The following is a 12994-nucleotide window of genomic DNA, read 5'->3' as shown; positions in this document are numbered from 1 at the left end:
CCACCTCACCAAAATCACATATATGCTGACCTTCCCCCCTGCTTCTTTGGAGAAGTTTCTCAGAGCTATCTGAAATGCTGTCTCCCAGGCTATAGTCCTCAATTTGCCCCAAATAAAACTTAACTCACAACCCTCATGTTGTGCATTTTTTTTCAGTCGACAAACTCTAAAACACCAAGTTAGTGGCTGGAATAACGCTAAGAATGCCTACCGCTGAGCTAGTACCTTCAACATTCCAGGAACCAAAGCTGGGCTCTTTTTACTTACATTACTTATTTCATTTAATAATACCTACTTCATAAGTTTGTTGAAAGTTCAGATAAAATAAGTCCAGTGAAATTCTTATCAATGTCAAGTATGTGGCAAACACTCAGTTAATGCTGTTATTTCTATCATCACATGAGGAACTGATGCTTCAAGGGAAGTCAAGTCACTCACCCAAGACAGCGCAGCTATTAAATGGTAGTCGGAATTTAAACTTGGGACACTCTGACTCCATTACAGCAAATCCTCTCCAGGTATCCCTACCCAACCCTACTTCTGGTCACCACACTGATCTTCTCTCTTTCCAGGTCTTGGAACACTGACAATGTGGGTATTTAACCATACTTGTTCTTATTATCATACACATGTGCAATCATCATGACTGTTCCTTGTACAGATGTGACCTCTTTTATGTTACCTGAAAGTCCATAGCCCTATAAGCACCAGGACCATCTCTCACATGACTTTTGTTCCTTTTCTGACACTTGGACAATACCAACAGCTCAGCAGGCCACGGCATCCAGCTGAATAAGGAACTGGAAGCTGAGAACCTAGCTGAGGGATGCTGAGGGGGAGTTTTGTGGAAAACATCCAACATTCAGAGATCTCAGTGGCCCTGGTTTCTGTGGTGAGGCCCACCTACAGTATAGGAACAAGGAGTAAGGGAGCGATTTAAGAGAGAAAAATGAGCTCACCTGAACTCCCAATAGGAGAGGCCCAGCAGCCACTGCCTTCTCCTTCCTTCCTGTGGTGTCCTTCCCAGGGGATGGGCAGGGTCAGAGGATGCAGAACTGAGGGAAGGAAAAGGTGTGAGAAACAAGACTCCAGCAACAGCAAAAAATACTGAGAAATGGAATACCGCCTGCCATATCAGTAAACAAAGGATGTCACAGTCATCGGTGATTGCAGCCACCACCAGTGAGCTGGTGAGCCCTGAGGGAACTTAGAAAGGAAGAGAATACCTGTCATCTAGCAGCCATCAGAGTGCAGCCACTCCCCACAGTGAGCCCTGAGGAAACACAGGGTGTGAAAACACAGGATACTGGCCCCAGACAGCTGAGGCGCAGATCAAACAATGACTTCAGTGAGCCCAGACTCTTGCATCTTCCCATACATAGAAAAGCGCTAAATTCCTCAACTTGAGATATCTGGTTTTCTTTAATTAACCATAATCTTCTGGCGTTCAGACTACCTGCCCTTTGTTGCAGAACTCCTATATATCCTGCCCCCCACCCCCGCCCACCCCTCGCCTCCTTGGGGCCGTTCTCTCAGGGTTACTTGAGATGCTGCCTCCTGGGCTTGAAGTCCTAAAAATTCCTGCCGAATAAAACATAACTCTCAACTTTTAGGTTGTGAATATCTTTTCTCATCGACAATATAATACCTACAGATAAGCCAAATAAGAAGTGTACAGTATCGGGACTTCCCTGGTGGTCCAGTGGTTGGGAATCCATCTTGCAATGCAGGGGATGCCAGTTCAATCCCTGATCAGGGAACTAAGATCCCACATGCCGTGAGGCAACTGAGCCCTGGTGCCGCAACTAAAGAGAAGCCCACGCACTGCAATGAAGAGCCTGCATGCCGCAACGAAAGATCCCGTGTGCCACACCTAAGACCCGACACAGCCAATAAATAAATAAATTTTTTTAAAAAAGACGTGTTAATGTAGAGAAAACTATACTTTTTATTTATTAAGCTTATTTAGATATATAAAGAAAGCTGAACAGAGAGAGACATGCCATACTCCCGGATAGGATGTCACAGTATCCTAACTTGTCACTTCTTTGAAATTAGTTTATAAGCTTAACATATTCCCAACCAAGTTACAGCTAAATAATAATCTTGTAAAGTTAATTATGGAAAAGATGAAAAAGTTAATTGTGTTGTATAACAATGGATGTGAGAACTGGCCCTCCAGATATTATAAAGCTATGATAATTAGAACATAGTGTTACTGTATAGTGTCACTCATTCACCAGATATACTGTTGACCACCTACTGTGTACCAGGCACCATTCTTGGGGCAAGGGATGAATACAGCTGTAAACAAAATTGATAAACTCTCTACCCTCACGGATGTTATAGTCTAACAGGAAAAAGGGTGAATAGAACAAATTAAAATCCTACCAACACAATCAGTTCAGAAAAAAAATTTATATATAAGAATTCAGGATATGAACAAAGTGACCTTTCACATCAATGAAGAAAGGATGAATGATTCAGTAACTTGGAACAAGGACTTACCATTTGGAAAAGAATAAAAATTTGCATATAAAGTGAAACTAAAGTACTATAAGAAAATGAAGATGAACATTTTGTGACACATGGAATAGAAGACCCCCTAACAATGATGTCAAAGACGCAAACATGAAGGGAAGTTTTGCACATCTGAGCATATGAAAATGTAACATTTCTGCATAGAAATTGGAAATATACTTGTGTATCAGACACAATTTAAAAACACAATGCAAACTGCATTAAAATATTCACTAGTTTTCAATATGCAAATCTAAACAACCCTATTGTTTGTACCTCTCAGAAAGTTAGAGAATAGTAACACTCAGACTTGCTGTGGGTCAATCAGGCAATGTTTATAAACTACTACTTTTCTAGAGAGAATAGGACAGGAGGTATCAAAAGCCTTACAGTATGATCTAGAAATTTCACTTGAAGAGATTTATAGAATGAGACAAGAATGCAAAGATACATGTAGCCAGATGGCCTATACTGATTATGATACTAAACAAACAAACAAAAAACCTCACAACCACCTTGAGAAAGAACACAGAGGCCTAAAGAGAGGATTAAATATGGCACAGACATACTTTTCCTCATATTCATTAACAAGCAGACTTAGCTGTTTTAAAAAATTGGTATAAGTAGATAGTTTCAAAACTTACAAAAGTTTATTCTGCATCTTAAGTGGTACTACACAGATAAAAATATTTATTAAAAAATCACGGAGCTTGAGACTTGTGCACTCATTTTTGAAGTAAATGGAGAAAAGAATAATATCCATATATTTGCTTAAAAACAAAGCGTTTCTGTGTTTATACGTATATACATGCCGACATGCAGATTCTGACAGTTTTCAAATGATTTTTTCCTTTTTGCTCCTCTGAATCTTCTAGTTGTCCTATAGTGAACTTTTTTTTTGGTAAGAGAAAAACTGCTTTAAATAAAGAAAGAAAGAAAGAAAAGAAAGAAAAGGATTCCCTGAAGTAGAAATCTGCACAGGGTTGGCCTCCGCATTCTTACAGAGAGATGAGTTAAGGGGAGCCCACGCCATCACCCTTAGGAATCGGAAATCACTGAGGGAGGTCCCCGAGATGCGGTTTACACAAAGGGCAGGTGCTGGAGCCCGGAGACCGGCACCCTGGTGCAGCATCCCACGAGACTTCCGAGGTGGGTCCGGGGGACAGCCCGCGATGGGGAAGAACCCAGGGTCCGAGCGACTTCCAGAGCCTTTGGTCCCTCACTTGCCCCTGGGACCCGGGGCCGCCGTGTCGGGTCCCCTGCCCTCGCCACTCGGGGGACAGGTGGTGGAAGGACCGCGCCCGGCGCCTCAGCTCTCGGTGTTCCCAACCCGGCTGGGCCCCCGGGGCGAGAGGAGGAACATCTGGAGCTAGAAGCCCGGCGCTGCGCAGGGTCCGAGAGGTCGCGGCCCATCTGCAGCCCGCCCCGCCCCGCCCCGCCCCTAAGGGGCCTCGCCCGGCTGTGCTGGACTCCTCCCGCCAGGCCCTCCGGCGCCCGCCAGACCCGGTGCCTCCCGCCGTGGCCCCGCACTCACCCTCTCCCAGCAGGAGCCAGAGCAACCAGCGGACCAATGCCGCCCCTCCCAGCATCTCCACCCCGGGAAGCCGGACTACATTTCCCACAAAGCTGCGGGGGCGCGGCGCGGGCGTCAGGAGTGCGCAGGCGCGGGCCTCGGGTGGTGGTGGGAGGGGCGGTTCCAGCGGGACGGAAGGTGGTGGCTTCCCGAATGGCTACCTCATTTTGGTGGGGTTGTTGCTTGCCAAGCCAGGAGTTGACTGCGCGGTAACCTTACCCCGGCAACCCTAAAGAAGCCTCTCATTAGAACCTGTGGGTTCCTAACCCATGGGTAGGGAAGAAGGGGCAGACAGCCTTGGCTAAGCCTCACTTTTCTCCTCTGAAATAAAGGGAGCCTAGAGGAGTCCCTTGCAAAGTTGTCAGAAGACTGAGTAGATGTGGTAGTTAACATACCAGATGCAGAGTGAGCACTCCATGAATGGTAGCTACTGTACCTCCTTTCCTAGCTCAGTGTCAGGTGCTGCCGTATTTGCTTCAGAATTATCACTGTATAGAATGCAGACAAGGGCTTCACCGGTGGCGCAGTGGTTAAGAATCCACCTGCCAATGCAGGGCACACAAGTTCGAGCCTTGGTCCGGGAAGATCCCACATGCGGCAGAGCAACTAAGCCCGTGTGCCATAACTACTGAGGCTACGTGCTGCAACTACTGAAGCCCATGCGTCTAGAGCCTGTGCTCTGCAGCAAGAAAAGCCACTGCAATGAGAAGCGCGACCACCACAACAAAGAGTAGCCCCCTGATCACCGCAAACTAGAGAAAGCCCACGCGCAGCAAAGAAGACCCAATGAAGCCAAAAATAAATTAATTTTAAAAGAAAAGGAATGCAGACAAAATCTCTAATTAAATGTGTGGCCAGAGCTGTCAGTTACAGCTCAGTCTGCCACTGGAATTTGGTGAAGTGCATGACATTTGGGGCAGATCAGTATGGTAGCTTAGATTGTAATATTTGTTTTTCTAGAAATTACCGGTAGCTTCATCTGCCTCTTTCTGTTGATGTGACAAAGACTCCACCTTTGACCAAACTTTAGGAAGGTTCCTATGAGTCTTCTTTTCTACTAGGCCTCCTCCTTGAGCCCTGTCCTTGGCTTGTGGAGCCCAGTTTTAGCAAGAGTACTGCTAAGTCAGTTTAGGTAGAATCCCCCATTCTTAATATCTGATCAAATTCCTCATCCCCTACTCTTGATGTCTAAGTCCTTGGCCAGACTTTGGCAAGGATCCCCCCAAATTTTCTGTCTCCTTTTTAGTAATTTTCCGTCCACTGACCCCCTTTACCCTGCTTGCTGGAGCTGTAAATCCCCAGCTGTCTTTGCTCTACTGGGAGTTGAGTTCAGTTTTACTGAAGCCCCTATTGCAATAGTACTGAATAAAATATGTCTTTACTGTGTTTAACTAGTGTCCAGCTCTGTTTCTTTCTTTTTTTTTTTTTTTGCTGTACGTGGGCCTCTCACTGTTGTGGCCTCTCCCGTTGCGGAGCACAGGCTCCGGACACGCAGGCTCAACGGCCATGGCTCACGGGCCCAACCGCTCCGCGGCATGTGGGATCTTCCCAGACCGGGGCACGAACCCGTGTCCCCTGCATCGGCAGGCGGACTCTCAACCACTGCGCCACCAGGGAAGCCCCAGCTCTGTTTCTTTTTGAGAGATGTTTGAACTGTTTCAAAATATTGAAAAACATGAAAATCTTCACAGTTCATTTAATCAAGTGAAGGTAACCCAGATAGCAACGAACAAACAAAGTAAAAATCTACCACTGTATTTTTCGATTCAAATACCTTGAATCAGACAGTTGTTCCAGGACTACAAGTTCATTCGTACATCAGAAACTGCATGAATATATTCATCATGGTTTGGTGGAAAAATGGCCCTTGATAAAACTCACAACATAAGAGTGTGCAATTTCCCAACAAGTAGGCAGAGAATGTAGAATAGAGAGAGGGAGAATGACCAAAAGAAACCAACCCCCCCCACCACAATGCAACAACCCACAAATATAAAAATTCAGGTAAATAAAAAATATGCAAGAAGATGATAGCCATAATGCCAAGTCTATTAGTAATCACTACACATTCACATGAACCGAACTTTCCAGCTGAAAGAAAAATACTGTCAGACTACATTTTTATAAATCTAAGCTATATGCTAAAACATAAGGATACACAAACCTTGAAAGTGAAAAACTGGCAAAAGATACACCTGGCAAATATTAACCCCAGAAAGTTAATGTAGCTACTAACATACACACACACACACACACACACATTAAAGCAAAAAATATTGCTAGAGGTGGAAAAGGTAATTACATAACAATAAAAGAGTTAATTCACCAAAAAAAGAAAATATTCATAAACTTTTATGTATTTAATAATGGAGTTTCAAAATATATAAAGCAAAAACAGAACAAAGAGAACTGACAAATCTGCTGAGTTTTTTTTTTTTAAGAAGATGTTGGGGGTAGGAGTTTATTAATTAATTTATTTATTTTTGCTGTGTTGGGTCTTCGTTTCTGTGCGAGGGCTTTCTCTAGTTGTGGCAAGCAGGGGCCACTCTTCATCGCAGTGCGCAGGATCTCACTATCGCGGCCTCTCTTGTTGTGGAGCACAGGCTCCAGACGCACAGGCTCAGTAGTTGTGGCTCACGGGCCTAGTTGCTCCGCGGCATGTGGGATCCTCCCAGACCAGGGCTCGAATCTGTGTCCCCTGCATTAGCAGGCAGATTCTCAACCACTGCGCCACCAGGGAAGCCCTACTGAGTTATTTTTAAACTATCTTTCTATAGATAGTTTTTGGTGAGATAGAAAATCTCACCAAAAAAATCACTAAAGATGTAGAATATCTGAAGAACAAAATTAACAAGTTTTACTTAATGGACAAACACATAGAATATTGCATCCCCAAATTAATGAAAATAATTTTTAATCATAGGGTTATGAAAATTACCTTATGCTAGGCTATAAAAGTAGTCTCAACACATTTCAAAGAACTGGTGTCATAAGTACCACATTCTTTGACAACAATGCAGTTAGACATTTTAAAAAATACCAGAAAATTTTTTAAAAATTTAGGTAAAGGGAATATTTAGAGATTAGCCTGGTCACATTCTAATCAGGCTCCTCTGAGCTCTTTTTCAACTAGGCCTCAAGAGTTGGGTTCTCATTTTTGTTTCTGCATTGTCAAATTTTAGCAAGAATACTACTAAATCAGTTTAGCCAGAATACCCCATCCTCCATATCTTATCACTCTTGATATCTGGTAATTCATCCTCCACCATGCCTCAGGTGATGTCTGTTTTCAGCAAGTATTCTGTTAGTTTGGTCCACCCCTCACCTCTTAGTAATTATCTATTCTCTGACCACCCCTACCTGGCTCATTGGCTATAAATTCCTACTTGCTTATGCTGTATTTGGAATTGATCCCAGTCCCTCTTCCCAACTGCAAGATTCCATTGCAGTGGTCCCTATACCCAATCACAACACCCCCCCCTTGAATAAACTCTGCCTTACTGTTCTTTAACAAATATCATGAACAATTTTTTTAACAGGTAGGATAATACTTTTTTCTCTAACAATACATCAAATTTTGTTCCCTTCCAAAACCCAGTAAAGCCAAAATTAAGGTATTATTTGAAAAGTTAACTCACAAGTTCAGGAAAAATCAGGCAAGGACACACCAGCAACATTTTGGACCTGAAAAGTAGATGGATGTTATTTTCTTGGCAAACCTGAAAAATGCCAAATCCCCAGACAGCTATAAAAAAAGCTGAAAGCCAGTTTGACTTGATATCTCAGAAACCTCAAAAATACAGGAATGGTAATACCAGATACTTCTGGAAGTGGGGCTGAAGGTGGAGGCTAAAACAAAAAAAAAGATAAAGAGGGCAAGGAGAAAACTCTTTGAGGCAGATCTTTAGATCTCCTTTCCCAATCAACATTACAGTCAATTTCCCCTGCCCCACCAAGTAGACATCTGGATAGTTAGTCTCTGGAGAGGGACTTGGGAAGAGGGAAATAAGACAGAGGCCAGCCATGTGGCAAGAGGTTGAAGCTTTAAAGAAAGCTGGTCAGTGCGGAAGTCTCAGGAATTTAGAGTAGCCTTGGGGAACACCTGAGAAAGCTGATGCATGGCTTACAGAACTCTCTATTTTCCTTTATTTAATTTTATTTTTTAATAAACTTTTTAAAAATGGAAGTATAGGGCTTCCCTGGTGGTGCAGTGGTTGAGAGTCCTCCTGCCGATGCAGGGGACACGGGTCCGTGCCCCGGTCCAGGAAGATCCCATGTGCCGCAGAGCAGCTGGGCCCGTGAGCCATGGCCGCTGAGCCTGCGCATCCGGAGCCTGTGCTGCGCAACGGGAGAGGCCACAACAGTGAGAGGCCCACGTACCGCAAAAAAAAAAAAAAAAAGGAAGTATAATATACAGACTGACAGCTCTTAAGTTATGTAAAAGACTGTGAAATGGACCAGAAAGATTATTTGGTCTCTGCAGGAGAATACTATGTGTCTAGAGCATGCCCCTCCAGGCTATCTGATTCTATAAGGTATGAACATTTCATCATCTTTGAGCTATTTTAAAAGTTTGTAAGTTTAAATATCAGTAGACAGCTGAAAACAATACAAATTATTCTTTTCTGTACACTGGCAAATAAATTGTCTGGTAGAGGGACAACTGATTTCCCTCCAGCCACCCCCCGCACACACACACACAAAAACAGTTCTGTATCTGTTTATAAATTCATTTCATGTCTTTTGCACCATTTGTAACTTTTTGTTTGTTCCCTCACTATTTAATTAAGTAATTAACTTAAAATCTGTTCGTTTTATATCTATATGACAGTCATAATTTTACCTTAAAAAAAGAAGCCTTATTCTTCAATAGCATACTGCTTAATGGGTCATCACAAGTTAAAACTGCTATATAACTGTAACCAAGCAGGACCCTATGGGACCTTCCTGGGACAGACCCCTCCTCTATATCCTCTGCTGTAGCGCCTCTCTGAAGTACCTATATAATAGTATCTGATGCACATCTCCTGAGTTGTTTTGCAAATGCTAAAACCCCTCCGAATGGAAGAAATTAACTAACTGATGACCATGAGCATGTTGCCACCAGACCTATTGGTGCCTGAGGATTGGTAACGTTAACCCCAGTGATACCACCCTGTTACCTCACCATCAACCAATCAGAAAATTGTGCATGAACTGACCACAGACCCTGGGACTCCTCCTCCGTCACCTTGCCTTTAAATGTGTTTTGCTGAAACCCATCTGGGAGTTAGGGCTTTTTGAGTACTAGCTGTCCCAGACTCCTTGTTTGGTGCCTTACAGTAAATGCTGCACTTTCCTTCACCACAACCCAGTATAGTAGATTGGTTTACTGCCTGCAGGCTAGCGGACCAAAGTTTGGTTCCATAACACAACCACCATCCAGCTATATAACTGCCATCCAGGGAAATAGAATGTTCTCAGTACTCCAAATACTCGCCTCGTGCCCTCCCAACAACTACCTCATCCCTTCTACCCAAAGGTAACTGTTACTAGACACTATTGGTCCCTCCTTGGGGTGCATAGCCAATGAACACACCAAGTACTTTCCACTAAAACAGAGGCATTTATTACTTTTGACAAGTAAGGAGACAGGGACATAACTCTCCATGAACAGCTGGACAGGGGAAGTTTTAAGCCTGGGGGTGTCACAAATATTCATGAAAGGGTAGGCATGATCATTATAATGAGGTAAAGGTTACGCTAGGTTGCCAAAAACTGCAAGCAAGCAGGTTCTTGGTTGTTTGTTAGCACTGTAGTATCTTGTTGACTGGAATGCACTGTAACCTTTTTGGAACATGGTGTGTTTCTGCCATTTAACTGATAGTTTCTGCAAAACAAATCACACTTTGGTTTAACTCTATCCTTTCCCTACTGCTGCCTAGCTAACATGACCACTATCTTGACTTCTAACACTGTAGATTATTTTTGCATTTTAAAAACTTTAAATAACTACAGTATACAGTATATATTCTCGTGTGTCTGGTTTCTTTCATTCAACATTATATTTGGAGATAAACTCATATTGTTTTATATTGCAGCCCATTGCTCTGTTATGTGAATACATCATAATTTATTTATCCCTTCAAACATTTGGGTTGTTTCCAGTTCTTGGATATTAAGAATGCCGCTATGAATATTCTTTTACTTGCCTTTTCGTGTATACATATATAAAAAATAAAACTTGATCCTTTCCTTATCTTATTCACAAACTTAATACTGTTGTCGAACCCTAGTTAGTGTGCTCAACACACAATGAGCCCAAACAAACCAAAACATCGGAGTTTGGAGCAGAGAAAGGTTTACTGAAAGGGCCAAGCAAGGAAAACAAGTGACTTGCGCTCAAAAAGCCCAAACTCCCCAATAGTTTTCAAGGAAGAGTTTTTACAGGAAAAAGTTGAGGGAAGGGCTGCAGGGTGTGTAACCTTCCTCTGATTTGGTTGTTGGTGAGGTAACGGGGTGGGGTTCCAAGAATCTCAATCATCAGCCTCCTGGTTCCAACCAGTCTGGGCCCATGTGCTTGTGCTCAGCCTGAAGTTACCATCATCCACCTGGTGGTGGGGAGGCTGGTTCCTGTAGAAGAATGCAGAGACATATTGTTCTGTATATTCCTTGAGGAGGAACCAGTACCCTGCCCCATGCTGTACTCCTGTTTCTTTCTGCATTCTCTCACTGCCCTAATTAGTAACTATTTGAATATGCTCTTTGGAACTCAGGTAAGGTCTAGGAGGCTGAAAACCTTTTTCCTACAAACCAGAAATGGGGGACACAGAAAGTCTTTTGGGCCCAAGAGGGCCCCACAGGGGCCTGTTCAGTTTCGACCCCCGCCCCCCACCTTTTCTTTGATACTCTTCAATCTTGAGGGGAACAGGTGTTGAACAAGAAAGGGAATAACACTTTGGATAGAAAGGTTAATCATAAATTTGTCAGAGGAACTCGATTTTAGGAGGACTCATTTTCAATAGTATGTGGATTATAGATCTAAAGGTGAATGGTAAAGAAATGTAGATTCTAAATCAGTGCTGTTCAATAAAACTTTCTGTAATAATAGACTATCTTACACCTGCACTTGTTACCGAGTCCAAGCTCGCTCTGCTCGCCGCAGACAGGCCAATGAATCGGAGACGAGGTGCTGATGTTGCCGAAATATTGGCTTCCCTGTGCACCAATGCCGAACAGAAACACAGAGGCAGAGATTTTGGAGGAAGGGAGAGATGGCTTTATTTTTCTGCCAGGCAGAAGGGAAGACACAGCAGGCTAGCGCCGCAAGAACTGTGCCCTCCTGTCCTGGGGAATCACAGGGTGTCTTATAGGTGGAACTCGCAGTCCAGAATAAGTAATAAGGATCAAAGTGGTGAAGGTCTTGCATTCTTCTTCTTCTTGCAGTATTTTAAGTCACTGCTGGCGTCAGGCAACCTGGTAATTGGGTCCGTTTATCTCTGGGTTATGGCCTGCGTAAACAGCTACAAGGAGTGATTTGCTACAAGAGAATGCAGTGAGAGTAAATGCTAGAGGCAGGGAACAATTCATATGGAATCAGAGTAATTAGCTTTGTTTAGCTTTGTGAAGTACAAGTCTAGTTACAAGTGTTCATTAGTAGTAACAGCTAAAGAATAACCAAGATTGCTTAGCTCTTTCAGGCCTGTTTATGCTGTTTTCCCAGCCTGTTCACTGTTGCTTGTTTTCCTTGTTTATCAGAAAAGTCTCATTTCTATTTTTGCTGCAACAAATTCCCCACTGCTAGTTCATTCCCTCCGTATCAATGGAGGAAGGGAAACGGGCGCCCTTCTTGTCTGACTGAGGACAAAACTTCAGTTTTGCTCCATTTGACAAACACCAGCTGTCCAGCCCAGGGGCCCATCTATCTTCCATTTCAAATCCCCCCTGAGACATGAATCCCAAGAAATCTTTATTGGGAGGATGAAGGACTACGGTCTGTCTTCTGTAGCTGGCAGGCAAGGGGCTCATAGACCCCACCTAGTTGGGGTCATGGAGCTCTCGCCCTGTTTTATTAAGGGGCCCCACGGTGACTTCTGCTGTTATTTTGGCAGGATCTGTTCTTAGAAATAGCTGGAATCTTTGCATTTTCATTATGTTGATGTGAACCTGTTGTACTCTGGAGGAGACAGGATTTAACAAGTAGTTTTTTTTAAAAAAAAGAGGCCAAAGATTAGTAAAAGAATTATTGTAACCAGGGGCCCACGCAAGAGTAAGAGCCACGTTTCGTTTGGTAGTAATTTTGATCTTAGTCCAGATAAAGTCAGCACTTGGGTTACCCTGTCCAAAGGAATGGAGCCATTTGGCGTGGTCATGTACATTTTTGATGTCCTTTTTATTAACCCAGTGTGATTGATGTCGGTATAACAGACTCAGGAGTAGTTGGAGGAGTGACAACCTGAACATGTATAGACAAAATAGATCTTATCTCTTTTTAGGAGAATAAGCCTGAATCCCAGTCAAGACTTGGCACTTTGAGGAGACCTGTAAGCAGGTAGCCAGTTGGCTAGGTTTATCCAAGTAGGTTTTAATCTTTGATGTGGTATTAACACAAAAAACAAAGCAGTTGTCACCATTAACAATTTTTTATGCTTCTCTAGGTATGAGAAGATGCAAGATTTGGGGCTCATAAAATCTTTTCCTGAAAATATCTAACCATCTGAAGGACTGTTCTGTTTTTCCCAGAGCACAGAGTGCCTCATTCCTGATCTCCACACTGAATTCCTTTCAGGGGATGTTGAAGGTCACCAGCTACAGCGGCTCATGATTTAAGCCTTGTAGAAGTAGATGGAAAGTGTCAGTTTTTAGTCAGCAGGGCTCCTTTATGGTCATAAGTTCAACCATGGTTTGGCGCATTTCATGACC

General features: G+C 43.2%; 1 protein-coding gene and 1 long non-coding RNA gene across 11 annotated transcripts in view; both read right to left on the bottom strand.

The window, feature by feature from the left end:
• Positions 1–4113, bottom strand: part of ZNF454 (zinc finger protein 454) — a 49671-nt gene extending 45558 nt beyond the window's left edge. For 9 of the 10 annotated variants that reach the window (XM_081233869.1, XM_081233870.1, XM_081233879.1 and 6 more), the window contains exons 1-2: positions 4055–4113; positions 960–1055 (exon numbers count right to left, since the gene is read on the bottom strand). The gene's annotated coding sequence lies outside the window, so the exon portion shown is untranslated. The remainder of the gene's footprint in view (positions 1–959; positions 1056–4054) is intronic. The other variant, XM_081233878.1, reaches the window with a different exon arrangement.
• LOC308617132 overlaps positions 1–12994 on the bottom strand; it is a 387539-nt gene that overhangs the window by 311285 nt on the left and 63260 nt on the right. The gene's annotated exons all lie outside the window — the stretch shown is intronic.

Source organism: Mesoplodon bidens (assembly GCF_964165515.1).
Source record: "Mesoplodon bidens genome assembly, chromosome: 4".
In the NCBI taxonomy this organism is placed as follows: Eukaryota; Metazoa; Chordata; class Mammalia; order Artiodactyla; family Ziphiidae; genus Mesoplodon; species Mesoplodon bidens.
The sequence above is the reverse complement of the archived record's forward strand: the minus strand, read 5'-3'. Positions and strand labels throughout refer to the sequence as shown.